At 40.2% G+C, this 15,356-nt stretch overlaps 1 non-coding gene across 1 annotated transcript; it reads left to right on the plus strand.

The window, feature by feature from the left end:
* Positions 1-10,379: 10,379 nt before the first annotated feature.
* On the plus strand, positions 10,380-10,498 carry LOC112833494 (U5 spliceosomal RNA). Its single transcript, XR_003210646.1, has one exon. It is a non-coding gene; the product is annotated as a U5 spliceosomal RNA (small nuclear RNA).
* The last annotated feature ends 4,858 nt before the right edge of the window (positions 10,499-15,356 follow it).

Raw genomic sequence — 15,356 nt, forward strand, 5'->3', positions numbered from 1 at the left:
AAAACCAAAAGACCTGTCCTCTGTTTCTTAGCCTTCAGAATTCACTGCATCGCTTCAGTCTCTGGCCTCTCAGACAAGGTGTCAGCAAGATCCTTCTTTGGGTTCCTCTCAGAAAGAGAGCCTGGAGAGACAAATAATGGGGGAGGCCAGAGGGGAGGTTGACCTAACCCTGCAGAAGGTAAGGAACTAGACTCCCATACCCTCTCCCAATTCACAACCCCATTAGAGGAGACCCCAGTTTGGCCTCATGGTCACCTGGAAATCGAAACACAGGTAATTGCTAATTCCTAGACCAAGAAGCCCCTCAAAATCCTGGCCCCCACTCCCACACCCCAGCATCTTCTGACAGAGGAACTTCCCCTCCGGATTCCCCGTCCAGGCTGAGCTGGGCTCTGGCTTCAGAGAAGAGGTGGTCCATGACTTTGGACTGTACGTATGACTTTGGGAGGAAGAGCAGTAATACTGGACCCCTCCCCACCGCCCCGACACCACAGGGCTTCCTAGATCAGGCAATGAAAGCGGACTGCTCCCAGGAGTCCACATCAAACCCCTGGTTGCTATGAGGCCCAGACTGGTGCAGACGCACGAACAAGTGTCTTGGAGTCTCACGTTCTCAGACAAGACCCCTGGTGCCCCCAGGACCTCGTGGGACCCAGGAACTAACATGGCTGCTGAAGTTCAGGCCCAGAAAGGCAGAGCCGGCAATAGTGGGACAGGAGACCTGGCAACCTTCCTTTATTCCGCTTCTTCACTGTGGCCTCTTAGACAAGGCCAACTCCTTGGCCTCAAGGATTGTTGGATGAAAACATGGAATTTGCTTTTCTGAGTATGTTTTCTCACGCATGAAATGAGAATCATAGTGAAACACCCACATCCCAACGGGGTGTGGGACCCACTCTGGGGATGCAATGCTCAGGGTCTGGGCACTCTACAAAGCAAGCTGAGTTATCACTGTGTTTATTTTCTTTCTTTCTTTAAGTTTATTTATTTTTTAGTAATCTCTACCCCAACGTGGGCCTCAAACTCACGACCCTGAGATCAACTGAGCCAGACAGGAGCCCCTGTTTATTTACTTCTTATATTTTTTAAAAACAGCTTTATTCACCTGAAACGAATATAACACTGTATATTAACTAACTGGAATTAAAATAAAAACTTAAAAAAAAACAGCTTTATTGAAGTATATAATCCACAGCCCATACAATTCACCCATTTAAAGTGTAAAATTTAATAGTTTTTAGTATCTTCACGGATACATGCAACCATCACTGCAGTCAATTTGAAACATTTTCATCACATTGAAAACAAACCCTATGCAGTTAGTACTTGCAGTACATGAGCATGGGATGTTTTTCCATTTATTCAGATCTTTAAAACTTTTTTCAGCAGTGTTCTGTAGTTTTCTGATTATAAGTCTTGTGCTTCTTTAATTAAATTTATTCCTAAATATTTCATTCTTTCTCATGGTATTGTGAGTGGAATAATTTCTTAATTTCATTTTAGAGTGTTCATTACCAGTGTAGAGAAATATAATTGCTTTTTATATATCAATCCTATATCCTCCAAATTTACTGAACTTGTTTACCAGTTCTAATAGTTATTTTGTAGATTTTTAGGTTGTCTATATATAAGATCCTGTCATCTGTGAATATAGTTTTGCTTCTTTCTTTCCAGTTCAGATACTTTTTATTTATTTATCTTGCCTAAATGCCCTGACTAGAACCTCCAGTACAATGTTGAATGGAAGTGACAGCATATATTTTGTCTTGTTTCTGATCTACCAGGAAAGCATGAATACTTTTTTTGAGCATGATGTTAGCTGTGGGTTTTTCACATATGCCCTTTGCCAGGTTGAGGAAGTTCCCTTCTATTCCTAGTTTGCTGAGTGTTTTTCTCATGCAAGAGTGTTGCACTTTGTCAAGTACTTTTTCTGCATCTATTAGGATGATCGTGTGGGTTTGTTTTCTTTTATATAAGTGTATTACATTGATTTTCAGATGGTTAAACCAACCTTGCATTTTGGGGGATAAATCCCGCATACTTAGGTGCATGATTCTTTTTATATGTTGCTGGGTTTAGGTTTGCTAGCATTTTGTTGAGGACTTTTGCATCCATATTCATAAAAATATTGCTCTGTAGTTTTCTTGTGATGTTTCTGTATGGTTTTGAAATCACAGTAATACTGGCCTCATAGAATGAGTTGAGAAGTGTTCACTCCTATTTTTTGAACGGATTTGTGAAAAATTGGTATTAATTCTTGTTTAAATGTTTGGTAGAATTCGGCAGTAAAGCCAGGCGAGTCTGGGCTTTTTGTTGTGGGTAGTTTTTGGTTTTGGTTTGGTTTTTTTACTAATTCAATCTCTTCACTTGTAATAGGTCTACTCAGATGTCTATTCTTCTTGAGTCAGTTTTGATAGCATGAGTCTTTAAGAATTTGACTATTTCACCTGTTATCTAATTTATTGAAATACAATTGTTCATAGTATTCTTCCATAATTCTTTTCACTTCCAAAAGGTAGGTAGTAATGTCCCTTACTTCATTTCTGATTTTAGATTTTTTTTAAGGTTTTTTTAAAGTAATCTCTATACCCAATGTGGGGCTCAAAGTCATGACCCCAAGATCAAGAGTCATATACTCTACCAACTAAGCCAGCCAGGCACCCCTGATTTTAAATGGGTTTCTTGTTTTGTTTTGTTTTGTTTTAATTTTAGAGAGAGAGAGCATGAGTGGGGGGAGGAACAAAGGAAGAGGGAGAATCCCAAGCAGACTCTGAGCTGAGCGCTGGAGCCGGATGTGGAGCCCGATCCCCTGAGATCATGACCTGAGCTGAACTCAAGAGTCAGATGCTTAACCAACTGAGCCACCCAAGCACCCCTTAAATGTTTGAGGTTTTTTTTTTAAGATGTTATTTTTAAGTAATCTCTATACCCAACATGGGGCTCAAATTTGCAACCCTGGGATCAAGAGTCACACGCTCTCTCAACTGAGGCAGCCAGGTGCCCCTGATTTTAAACATTTGAGTCTTCTTTTTTCTCAGTCAGTCTAGCTAAAGGTTTGTCACTTTTGTTGGTGTTATCCATGAACCAGCTTTTGGTTTCATTGTTTGCTCTATTATTTAATAGTCTTTATTTCATTAAGTTCTGCTCCAATCTTTTTATTTCCTTCTCTCTGCTTGTTCAGATTCTTTTTTGAGTGTGTTAAGGTGAAAATTTATTACTTTGAGACCTATTCATTTATTGTTTTGAGACCTTTTTTCTTAATGTAAGCATTTATATCTATAAATTTTCCTCTAAGTACTGCTTTAGGAAATTTGTAAGTTACACATTTACAAAATTTCCTCTAAGCACATGGGATGTACAGCTGCATCCCATGAGCTTTGATATGTTGTATCTTCATTTTCATTCATCTCAAAGTGTTTTCTAATTTCTCTTTTGATCTCTTTCTTGACACATTAGTTATGTAGGAGTGTGTCATTTAATTTCTGCCTGTTTGTGAGTTTCTCAAATTTCTTCCTGTTACTGATTTCTAGGTTCATTTCATTGTGGTCAGAGAACACTGTTGTATTCTATCCTTTTAAATTTATTGAGCTTTGTCTTCGGGCCCACCATACTCCTATCCTAAAGAATGTTCCATGAGCACTTGAGAAAAATGTATATTCTACCGTTGTTGGATCAAATGTTCTATATAGATGTCTATTAGGTCTAGTTGGCTTACAATGTTTTCTTTTCATTCTTTTTATTTTTTTAAGATTTTATTTATTTTATTTGACAGAGAGACAGTGAGAGAGGGAACACAAGCAGGGGGAGTGGGAGAGGAAGAAGCAGGTTCCCTGCTGAGTAGGGAGCCTGACTCGGGGCTCAATCCCAGGACCCTGGGATCATGACCTGAGCCAAAGGCAGACACTTAACAACTGAGCCACCCAGGCGCCCCTACAATGTTTTCAAATCTTACATTTCCTTATTGATTGTCTAGTTGTTCTAATTTTGAAAGTGGAATATTGAAGTCTCTATTATTGTTGAATTGTCCATTTTTGTTAGTTTTTGCTTCATGTATTTTGATGCTCTATTAGGTGCTTATTTGTTTATAATTGTTATATCTTCCTGATGGATTGGCCTTTTTTAAATTATAAAATGTCCCTATCTCTAGTAACATTTTTTTTTGTTTTAAAGTCTATTTTGTCTGAAATTAGGATAATCATTCCAGCTTTCTTTTGTTTGCTGTATGTGTGGTATATCTTTTTCCAGCTTTTCTTTTCTTTTCTTTTTTAAGATTTTATTTATTTGAAAGAGAGAGAGAGAGCACAAGCAGAGTGAGTGGCAGGCAGAGGGAGAGGGAGAAGCAGGCTTCCTGCTAGCAGGGAGCCTGATGTGGGGCTCAATCCCAGGACACTGGGATCCTGACCTGAGCAGAAGGTAGAAGCTTAATGAACTGAGCCATCCAGGCACCCTCCAGGTTTTATTTTCAATCTATTTGTATCTTTGAATCTAGCATGTCTCCAGTAGACAGAATATAGATGGATCTTGTTTGTTTGTTTGTTTGTTTGTTTTAAATCAAGTCTGACAATCTCTTCCTTTTGGTTGAATTGTTTAATCCATTCACATTTAATGTTATCATTGATATATTTGAACATATATTTAACTTTTTGTTTTCTATGTGTCTCATAACTTTTATGTTCCTCTATTCTTACTTTTACTGGTTTCTTTTTGCATTAAATGAATATTTTCTAATTTAGCATTTTAAGTCCTCAAACGATTTTTTAAGTAATTTCTCTAATGATTTCTCTAGGGCTTACCATACATACCTTAACTTATCAGAATCAACTTCAGATTTTTACTAACTTAATTCCTGTAATATATAAAAATGTTGCTCCTATATAGCTCTCTTTCCTTACCCCCCTTTTGTAGTCTTATTGTTAGATCATACCTATAAATGTTACAAGCCAAACAAAACATTGTTATCGTCATTACTTTATATAATTTTATGTCTTTTTTTTAATTAAAGATTTTATTTGACAGAGAGAGAGAGATAGCAAGAGCAGGAACACAAGCAGGGGGAGTGGGAGAGGGAGAAGCAGGCTTCCTGCGGAGCAGGGAGCCCGATGTGGGACTCGATCCCAGGACCCTGGGATCATGACCTGAGCCGAAGGCAGGTGCTTAACGACTGAGCCACCCAGGTGCCCAATTTTATGTCTTTTTAAAGAAGGTGAGAGAAGAAATGAGAACAAGTATATATTTATCACTTTTGTTATAATATTCTTCTTATCATTTCTGGTTGTCTTTATTTATTCTTCTGGATTTCAGTTACCATCCGGAGACATTTCTTTAGCTCAATACAGCTTTGCTTCCACACAAACTCTATGTGCTCTTACTGGCAAATATATTACATTTCTATGTGATAGATCCAACAATACATTATATACATGTTGTTTTATATAATTGCTTTTTATTTTTTTAAGATTTATTTATTTGAGAGAGAGAGAGAGAGAGCATGAGCAGGAGGAGGGGTAGAGGGAGAGGGACAAGCAGACTCCCTGCTGAGTGGGGAGCCAGAGGCAGGGCTCAATCCCAGGACCAAGAGATCATGACCTGAGCCCAAGTCAGATGCTTAACGACTGAGTCACCCAGGCGCCCCTCCTTCATTTTTAAAATACAGTTTTGTTGGATACAGGAATCTAGTTGGCAGTTTTTTTCTTTGAGCACTTTTTCTAGAAAAGATTTATTTATTTGAGAGAGAGAGAGAGAGCATGAGCAGGAGGGGCAGAGGGAGAGGGAGCGAGAATCCCAAGGAGACTCCATGCTTAGCATGGAGCTGGGACTCGGGGCTCGATCTTACAACCCTGAGATTACGACCTGAGCCAAAACCAAGAGTTGTATGCTTAACCGACTGCACCACCCAGGTGCCCCTTCTTTGAGCACTTTGAACATGTTATCTTAGGGCCTTCTGCCTGCCATTGTTGCTGTTAACTTCATTTGGGTTCTGTTGTAAGTGATGATTTATTTTTCTCTTGTTGCTTTCGAGATTCACTCCTTGGGGCGCTCGGCTGGCTCAGCTGGTAGAGTTTGTGATCTCAGGATTGTGAACTCAAGCCTCATGTTGGGCATGGAGACTATTTAAAATAAAAATTAAAAAATATATATATATTCCCTCCTTGTCTTTGGCTTTTGGCATTTTTACTCTGATATGTCTGTTAGTGGATCTCTTTGAATGTATTCTCTATGGAATTCACTGGGCTTCCTGGATATGAAAATGACTGCTTTTCTATAATTTGGTAAGTTTTCAGCTATCATTTCTTCAAATATTTTTTTCTGCTCCTTTCTCTCTTCTCTCCTTCTGGTACTCCCATTACACATATGTTGGTGTGTTTAATGGTGTGCCACATTTCTCTGAGGCTCTTAATTTTTATTCATTGTTTTCCTCTCTCTTCTTTGGATTACATAATCTCTATTGATCTATCTTCAAGTTTGCTAGTTCTTTCTTCTGCTAGTTAACATCTACTATGAATCCCTGTGGTGAATTTTTTCATTTTAATTACTGTACTTTTCAACTCCAGCATTTCCATTTGTTTATTTTTAGATAATTTTTATCCCTTTATTAATATTCTCTATTTGATGTAACATTGTCCTCATACCTTATTTTACTTCCTTAAACATATTTGTAATAGCTACTTTCAAGTCTTTTTCTGTTAAACTCAATATCTTGTTGCTTTCACAGGCAGTTTTTGTTGACTGTTTTTTCCCCAACATATAGGTCATACTTTATCTGTTTCTTTGCATCTCTCATAATTTTTTGCTGCAATGGCAAATCCAGGCTATCACCTGTGCCTCTGACCAGCCAACTATAAATTGGAGGTTCTCAGGACCCCCCCTCCTCAGACTTGATTAATTTGCTAGAATGACTCACAGAAGTCAGGAAAACAGTTTACTTACTAGATTACTGTTATAAAAAGATATAACTCAAGAACAGCCATGTGGAAGAGATACATAGCCCAAAGTATGTGGGAAGGGATGCTTTGCATACTCTCTGTGGGTACACTGCTCTCCCTTGCATCTCCCTTGTATCCACCAATCCTGAAGCTCTCTGAACCTCATCCTTCTTGGGTTTTTATGGAGGCTTCATCACTTGGGTACAATTAATTAAATCATTGGCCATTGATTCAACCTCCAGGCTCCTCTCCTCTCTGGAGGTGATTAATATCATATCAGTAGTGATAAATCATAAATCATGTACTCTTGAAATGAGGTGATGAAAATGGCAATATATCTATGTAGTTTTCCTCTCAAAAACACATTACCCCTTGGGGCGCCTGGGTGTCTCAGTTGTTAAGCGTCTGCCTTCAGCTCAGGTCATGATCCCAGCGTCCAGGGATCGAGCCCCACATCCGACTCCCTGCTCAGCGGGAAGCCTGCTTCTCCCTCTCCCACTCCCCCTGCTTATGTTCCCTCTCTTGCTGTGTCTCTCTCTGTCAAATAAATAAATAAAATCCTCTTTAAAAAACCACATTACTCCAGTCTAATCATGAGAAAAACATCAGACAAGTCCCAGTAAAGGGAAATTCTACAAAATATCTTACCAGTATGCCTCAAAACTATCAAGGTCATCAAAACAAGGAAAGTCTAAGAAACTTACAGCCCAGAGAGGACTCTAAAGAGACATGAGAACTAAATATAATACAGTATCCTGGAGAGGATGCTTGAACAGAAAAAAGATATTAGATAAAAACTAAACAAATCTGAATAAACTATTGATTCATTAATTATAACAAGTGTATCATACTAGTAATAATATGTTAGTGATGGGGCAAATCTGTGTGCAATATATAGAAATCTCTGCACTATTTTCAGATCTTTTCTGTAAATTTAAAACTTTTCTAAACAATAAAGTGTATTTAAAAATACATGATTGCTGGGGCGCCTGGGTGGCTCAGTTGGTTAAGCGGCTGCCTTCGGCTCAGGTCATGATTCTGGAGTCCCGGGATCGAGTCCCACATTGGGCTCCCTGCTCGGCGGGGAGTCTGCTTCTCCCTCTGACCCTCTTCCCTCTCGTGCTCTCTATCTCTCATTCTCTCTCTCTCAAATAAATAAATAAAATCTTAAAAAAAAAAATACATGATTGCTGAATAGAGTTCAGGCTATGAGGCTATGACCACAGGGATGATTTATCATAGAAAATCTGTGAATGTAATTTTCCACATTAATAGATTAAAAGAGAAAACTTACGAGTATCTCAATACCATCCTGTACTACAAGAAAAAAAATCACAGCAAACCCGGAATAGAATGGAACTAGCTTAACTAGAAGAGTTTCTAGGGGAGCCTGGGTGGTTCAGGGGGTTAGGCATCTGCCCTCAGCTCGGGTCATGATCCCAGGGTCCTGGGATGGAGTCCTGCATCAGGCTCCCCACTCAGTGGGGAGTCTGTTTCTCCCTGTATGCCTCCCCCTGCTCATGATCTCTCTCTCTCTCTCTCAAATAAATAACTCTTAAAAAAAAAAAAAAAAAAGGAAGAGTTTCTACCAGAATCCTTTTGAGGCCCAGTACAAAATGAAGATTCACGACCTTTGTTCAAAATTACTAAGAATTTATTTTATTTTATTTTTTAAAGATTTTATTTATTTATTTGACAGAGAGGGAGAGAGACAGCTAGAGAGGGAACACAAGCAGGCAGAGTGGGAGAGGGAGAAGCAGGCTCCTGGCTGAGCAGGGAGCCCGATGCGGGGCTTGATCCCAGGACCCTGGGATCATGACCTGAGCTGAAGGCAGATGCTTAACGACTGAGCCACCCGGGCACCCCAAAATTACTAAGAATTTTTTTTTTTTAAAGATTTTATTTTTATTTACTTGACAGAGAGAGAGAGAATGGGAGAAAGCACGAGAGGGAAGAGGGTCAGAGGGAGAAGCAGACTCCCCGCTGAGCAGGGAGCCCGATGCGGGACTCGATCCCGGGACTCCAGGATCATGACCCGAGCCGAAGGCAGTCGCCCAACCAACTGAGCCACCCAGGCGCCCAAAATTACTAAGAATTTAATGAAAGCGACTGCAGACCTGGGGTCTTATGAGCACAGGGTACCTGCATAGACCCTGCCCATGAAGCCCCACCTATCTACAGCAAAGTTCACACTTAATGGTGGTCCAATGAAAGCTATGACCAGAATAAGAAAAAGATACCCACTATCATTGCTTCAGTCCAATGTCTCTATTAGATTTCCCAACCAGTTAAATCAATCAAGAAAAATAACAAAAAGTATAGATTTATAAGGGAAAACAAAATTGTCACTTTCAGATGATATGCTTGTCTACATACAACATCCAATAGAATCTACAATCATTAGAACCAGAGTTTAAGATTGCTGAATGCAAGAGTGAGAAATAAAAGTCAATCGCATTACTATACACCAATAATAAGCAATTATGAATTGCAATTTTTAAAAATCTGTATTAGTCAAGTACCTGGCTGGCTCGTTGGTGGAGCAAGCAATTCTTTTTTTTTGTTTGTTTGTTTGTTTTTTAAGACTTTATTTATTTATTTGAGAGAGAGAGAGAGAAACAGCATGAGAGGGGAGAGGGTCAGAGGGAGAAGCAGGCTCCCCGCTGAGCCGGGAACCTGATGTGGGACTGGATCCCAGGAGTCCGGGATCATGACCTGAGACGAAGGCAGTGGCTTAACCAACTGAGCCACCCAGGCGCCCGGAGCAAGCAGTTCTTGATCTCAGGGTTTTAAGTTCAGGTCCCACCTTGGGTATAGAGATTACTCATGAATAAAATCTTTAGGGACACCTGGGTGGCTCAGGTGATTAAGTGTCAGACTCTTGATTTTGGCTCAGGTCATAATCTCAGGGTGGTGGGACTGAGCCCTACCACGGCACCAGGCTCAGCATGGGTGTCTGCTAGTCCCTCTTCCTCTGCTCCCCGGCCCCCTGGAATAAATAAATAAAACACTATACCTTGGCTAATTGAATATAAATAAAAATAAATAAATAAACTCTTTTTAAAAATAAAACAAATCATACTCAAAATCCCAATGTAGGAACAGACAAAATCAGAATGACTTTAGTTGACCAGGACAAAATTTAGATGTCAGGGAGCTGACTCTTCGCTTTGGCCCTTAAAGGTGCCCCAGAGCAATGTTTTGAATACTAAGACTTCCGGAGTCAGTAGAGGGAATTAGCCTCATTTGCATACCCATAATACACTGCGAACAGTATAACTGTTTTCAAGTAAAAAAAAATTTTCTTATTTGTCTTAGAATTCTAAGTGTGAGGATGTTATTTTCAGAATTCCTGGGGTAAGTTTCTGCAGGCACTAACTCCTGTGACAAATAGCCACCCTCAACGTTTTAGGAGTTACATTTTGCTGAAAAAATGAGTTAGGACCTTTGCTTTTCATACTCTGGTTTCTCTTCATATCGTATAAATCTTTCGCCTTTTACTAAAGATTTCCGTGGAGAGAAACAATTTTGAGTCTTAATTCAATTTTTTGTAGGCCTTGTTTTTTCAATGGGCGTATCTGTAAAGTTTAAAAAAAGATTTAAGTTTTATTGTGCGATTATCAACCAGTTATAACAAAGTTCTTTAATTTGGTGCTTAAAGTCGTGTCTTTTTTTGTGCGGGCTTTATGCTGTATGTTTTCACCTTTGTTTTGTTTTTATTTCCCTGCTTAGCATGGTTTTGTTTGTTTGAGTTTCATGGTACTTTGCGAGAAGTTAGTAACTTTTCTGCACTTAGGAGGTTTTGAATTCACAGTGTACGTACCACACGCCTTGTGGGTTGTGAGTAATTTTCTCAGTACAGTATCTTCTCTAGCCCACGGAGTGAGACACTAAAGCTGACTTTCGGTGGTAATCCAACCCCAACTAATAAAGTATATAGAGAAACCTAAAGATTTATTACGAGGAACTGGCTCACGAAACGAAGGAGGCGGAGAGATCTTAGGATTTGCTATCTTCAAGTTGGAGGCCTAGGAAAGCTGGTGGTGTAGTTCCAGTTCAAACTGGAAAAACTGAAAAGGAAAGGAGACAGTGCTGTAAGTCTGGGTCCAAGAACCAGGAGTGCCAAAGACCAAGAACAGTAGAAAATATGTCTCCCAGCTCAAGCACAGAGAGCAAATTTGCTCTTCCTCTGCCTTTTTGTTTTCTGTTTGGACTCTCTGTGCATTGGATGATGCCCGCTGCGATGATGAGGGTGATCTTTACTCACTCTGCTAATTCAAATGCTAATCTCTTCCAGACACACCCAAAAATAATGTTTACCAACTATCTGGGTATCCCTTAGCCCATCAAGCTGAAATACAAAATGAACCATCACAGGGATTCCTGGGTGGCTCAGTCAGTTAAGCCTCTCTGCCTTTAGCTCAGGTCATGATCCCAGGGTCCTGGGATTGAGTCCCATATGGGGCTCCTTGCTCAGTGGGGACCCTGCTTCACCCTCTCCCTCTGCCTGCTGCTCCCCCTGCTTGTGTTCTCACTCTCTCTCACACAAATAAATAAAAATCTTAAAAAAAGAAAAGCAAAACAAAGCAAAACAAAAATCACAGCCACCTTCACCTCTGAGTTACATCCTCATAACCACTCCCACGTTGGAAGCCACTCTGTGCTCTCTTGACCATCCATGGACCCAGAGCACCTGGACTGCTTTTCTCCTGACCTCGTAGGCTCGGCTTGCTTGTCTCTCCTTGGGCAATAACTCCTGCCCGCTGTCTCCTTCCTGGGATACTTCCCTCCAAAGGCTGACAGCCAGGACAAAACATTCATTTAAACCCAGAGGAAATGGATACTCAGAATGGTGGAGATCACAAAATCAGAGGGGTGAATCTGGGACTACCATCCATCCTGCCTTTCAGCCCCAAGAATTCTTCACATTGCTTTAAGATTTTGCTCTCAGATGCCTCCAGATTTGCCTTTGGGGTAGGTACTCTGTACTGGAGTATGGAGCAGGAGGTGATGGTGGGGGCTATGGATGTGGGAGGCTTTGACCTAACTACAGAAGAAAAAGGACTGGATCACCATCTCCTCTCAACAGTTCAGTCCATTGATCAAGTGGAAAACCTAAGCCTAGAACTTGCTGGATCCCTAGCTCTGCACTGTCCAATATGGAAGCCAGTGGCCATGTTGGCGATTTATATTTAATTAACTAAATAAAATTTAAAATTCAGTTCCTCAGACTTACTAGTCACATTTCAAGTGCTCAACAGTCACGTGGGAGTAGTGGCTGCCATTTTGGACAGCACAGAACGTAATCATTTCTATCACTGCTACCCTAGGTCAAGAAGCTCCCAACATCTACACCCCAAGGCAGGAGTCACTAAACCACCTCACTTCCACAGGGCAGCTGGGCTGGGCTGGGGCTTAAAAGAGAGGTGGCCAGGGTGACTGACTTTAGGAGATCTACGGTAGACCCCTTTCCTGCCTCCTTTTCACTTAATTGCCCTTCTCGCACCTCACAAAGTAAACCTTTTCCGGTCATCCACCCTAACTTTACCAAGGCGCAATGCTGGAGGATGTAAAAACTTTCAGGGCTCCCAATAAATGTCAATTTGAAATATTTACATCAATTTGGAGGAAGGAAATGAATCTGGACAACAAATTCTTTTGTATATTTTTAAAAATTCCTTTTTTTAAAAGATTTTATTTATTTATTTGACAGAGTGACACAGCAAGAGAGGGAACACAAGCAGGGGGAGTGAGAGAGAGAGAAGCAGGCTTCCCGCTGAGAAGGGAGCCCAATGCGGGGCTTGATCCCAGGACTCTGGGATCATGACCTGAGCTAAAGGCAGACACTTAATGACGGAGCCACCCAGGCGCCCCATATATATTTTAAAAATTCTTTTGCAAATTAATAGATTTCCAAATCTTTCCTTTCAACAAAATTTAAGGACTTCATTTGTCACTAATAGTTCATTATGTGATAGTGAGTGACACCGTTGAAACTCCTTCCATCCACTGACTTATGGGAACAAGATTTCTTAGGTTACAGCTATAAAAAAGAAAAAGAAAAAAAAAGCATTGGAGAGAAACCCTGTCTTTTCTGGCCATAAGTAACATGCATCCATTTAATTAAGAAATGTATTTCCAATAAGATGACACCTTTATGTTTAATAATTATCAAAATTTGTAGTATGTTTATGTTGTATGGATCAAGTATGTAGTACTAATAATTGCAATAATAAATTAATACCGAAGGAAAACATTAATGCATAGAATTTTAAGTCCAATGTGGAAAATGTTTTATTTTATTTTTTTCAAAGATTTTATTTATTTATTTGACAGAGAGAGTCACAGCAAGAGGGAACACAAGCAGGGGGAATGGGAGAGGGAGAAGCAGGCTTCCCGCCCAGCAGGGAGCCCGATGCAGGGCTCCGTCCCAGGACCCTGGGATCATGACCTGAGCTGAAGGCAGATGCTTAACGACTGAGCCACCCGGGCACCCCAACGTGGAAAATGTTTTAAAATTCAACTAATATACTTATTTTGTCATAGTGAAATATGACTGAGTTATCAATAAAACACTTTCTGGTATAAAAATATTTGTATTAAATTCTTGGTGAAATGGAAGTAGAAAAAAGTTTGAGAAGAGAAAGGAATTAGGTAAGCAAACAATTTTTCAAGTTTTTTTAATTAAAAATATTTAATTTTTTAAAATAGGGGACCCCTGGGTGGCACAGTTGGTTGGGCGACCGACTCTTGGTTTCAGCTCCAGTCAAGATCTTGGGGCTGTGGGATCGAGCCATGTTGGGCTCCACACTCAGTGTGGAATCTGCTTGAGATTCTCTTTCCCTCTTCCTCTGCCCCTCCCGCTCATATGCGCTCTCTCTCTCTCAAATGTAAAAATAAATCTTAAAAAAAAAATTATGATGGTACTTATCAAATCTCTTGGGCATTTATCTTCCATTGACTACATTTTAAAGTGATATAACAGCTTAGAGTATCAGTATTTACAATGCACAAAATATCTATTTAAATGTATGATATTGTAAGTTATCTTATGGAAACTATACGTATGATCTTTAAAGTGTGCACAAGGAATATGTATTTTCAAACTTCTTTTAGGAGCTATAAGAGCAAAACGTTGGACTCCCTGACCTTTTTTTTTTTAAGATTTTATTTATTTATTTGAGAGAGAGAGAATGAGAGAGAGAGAGCACGAGAGGGAAGAGGGTCAGAGGGAGAAGCAGACTCCCCGCTGAGCAGGGAGCCCGATGCGGGACTCGATCCTGGGACTCCAGGATCATGACCTGGGACTCCCTGACCTTTAACAGGTGGGCCTCCCGGCAGGAACTGAACACTAAAGAGAAGCAGCGCCCCTATGTGGCCAGTAGAGAGGCTGCAGCAAAAATGAGCAAGGAGTCCTAGAAAGAAGGTAAATCTGGGGACAAGAGCTGAGACCTAGAAGTTTAATCCAACTTCCACAGGAGAGTCTCTCTCCACTGCACAATCTGTAAGTGTTAGGTGTTGCTCCTATGCTCGGACCTGCCACTTGCAGCTGTGGCGCCTGGGATCTGACCACAACAAATAGGAACCAGAGAACAATCTACAAGAATACGCAAGGATGATTTAACAATCTCTTGATGCAGATCTCCCCTGGAAGAGATTGGAGCAAAACCATTTAACAATAATCCCATGAATGCAGAAAAAGTAATAAATTCAAAATCTCTTTCATTATACATACATACATATATTTAATCCGAACATACTAGAAATAGAAGGGAATCTGCCCAATCTAATGAAGAATACCAACCAAAATGCCACATGTAAACAAAGTGTTGTAAATTTTCCCTTTAGAGTCAGAAAGAAGGCAAGAATCAAAATTTCAAGCAAAAATTCCAATTAAAGCTTTTTAGGATCTTTATTTTTTTTGTTTCTCAGGTTATATCTTGTATTAAATATCAGTATGAATTGTTGCCAGGAATGGAAGTGCCAGCCACATCATAAACAATGAAATTGAAACTCCTTTTGCAATCAGACATGGGTTCATGCTTTGGATTCAGAAGCCCTGGGTGCTGCATGAGTTAACTTTCCTTGTGGTTCTCTAACCAGTGAAAGCTGCGCAGGACCCTTCCATAATGAAGCAGAGAAAAGTCCAGAAGGTGAATGTCCTCTAAAGCTTAGGAGCAAGGAAACATTCTTCAAAGCCTTCAGAATTGCTCCTTTCCTGTTCCATTAGTGCCTGAATCCCTGGACAACGCCTGTGAGCATAACTCTTACCATAGAGTGGGAACTTTGCATGTTCGTGGATCTCTAACTTCCCATTACATTGTGAAATATAAAAAGCATGCAAAAAGTATCAAAATGGGGGCACCTGGGTGGCTCAGTCCTTAAGTGTCTGCCTTCAGCTCAGGTCATGATCCCAGCATCCTGGGATGGAGC

This window comes from Callorhinus ursinus, unplaced genomic scaffold, assembly GCF_003265705.2.
Source record: "Callorhinus ursinus isolate GAN/ISIS: 27379988/994484 unplaced genomic scaffold, GSC_fseal_2.0 scaffold25, whole genome shotgun sequence".
Classification (NCBI taxonomy): Eukaryota; Metazoa; Chordata; class Mammalia; order Carnivora; family Otariidae; genus Callorhinus; species Callorhinus ursinus.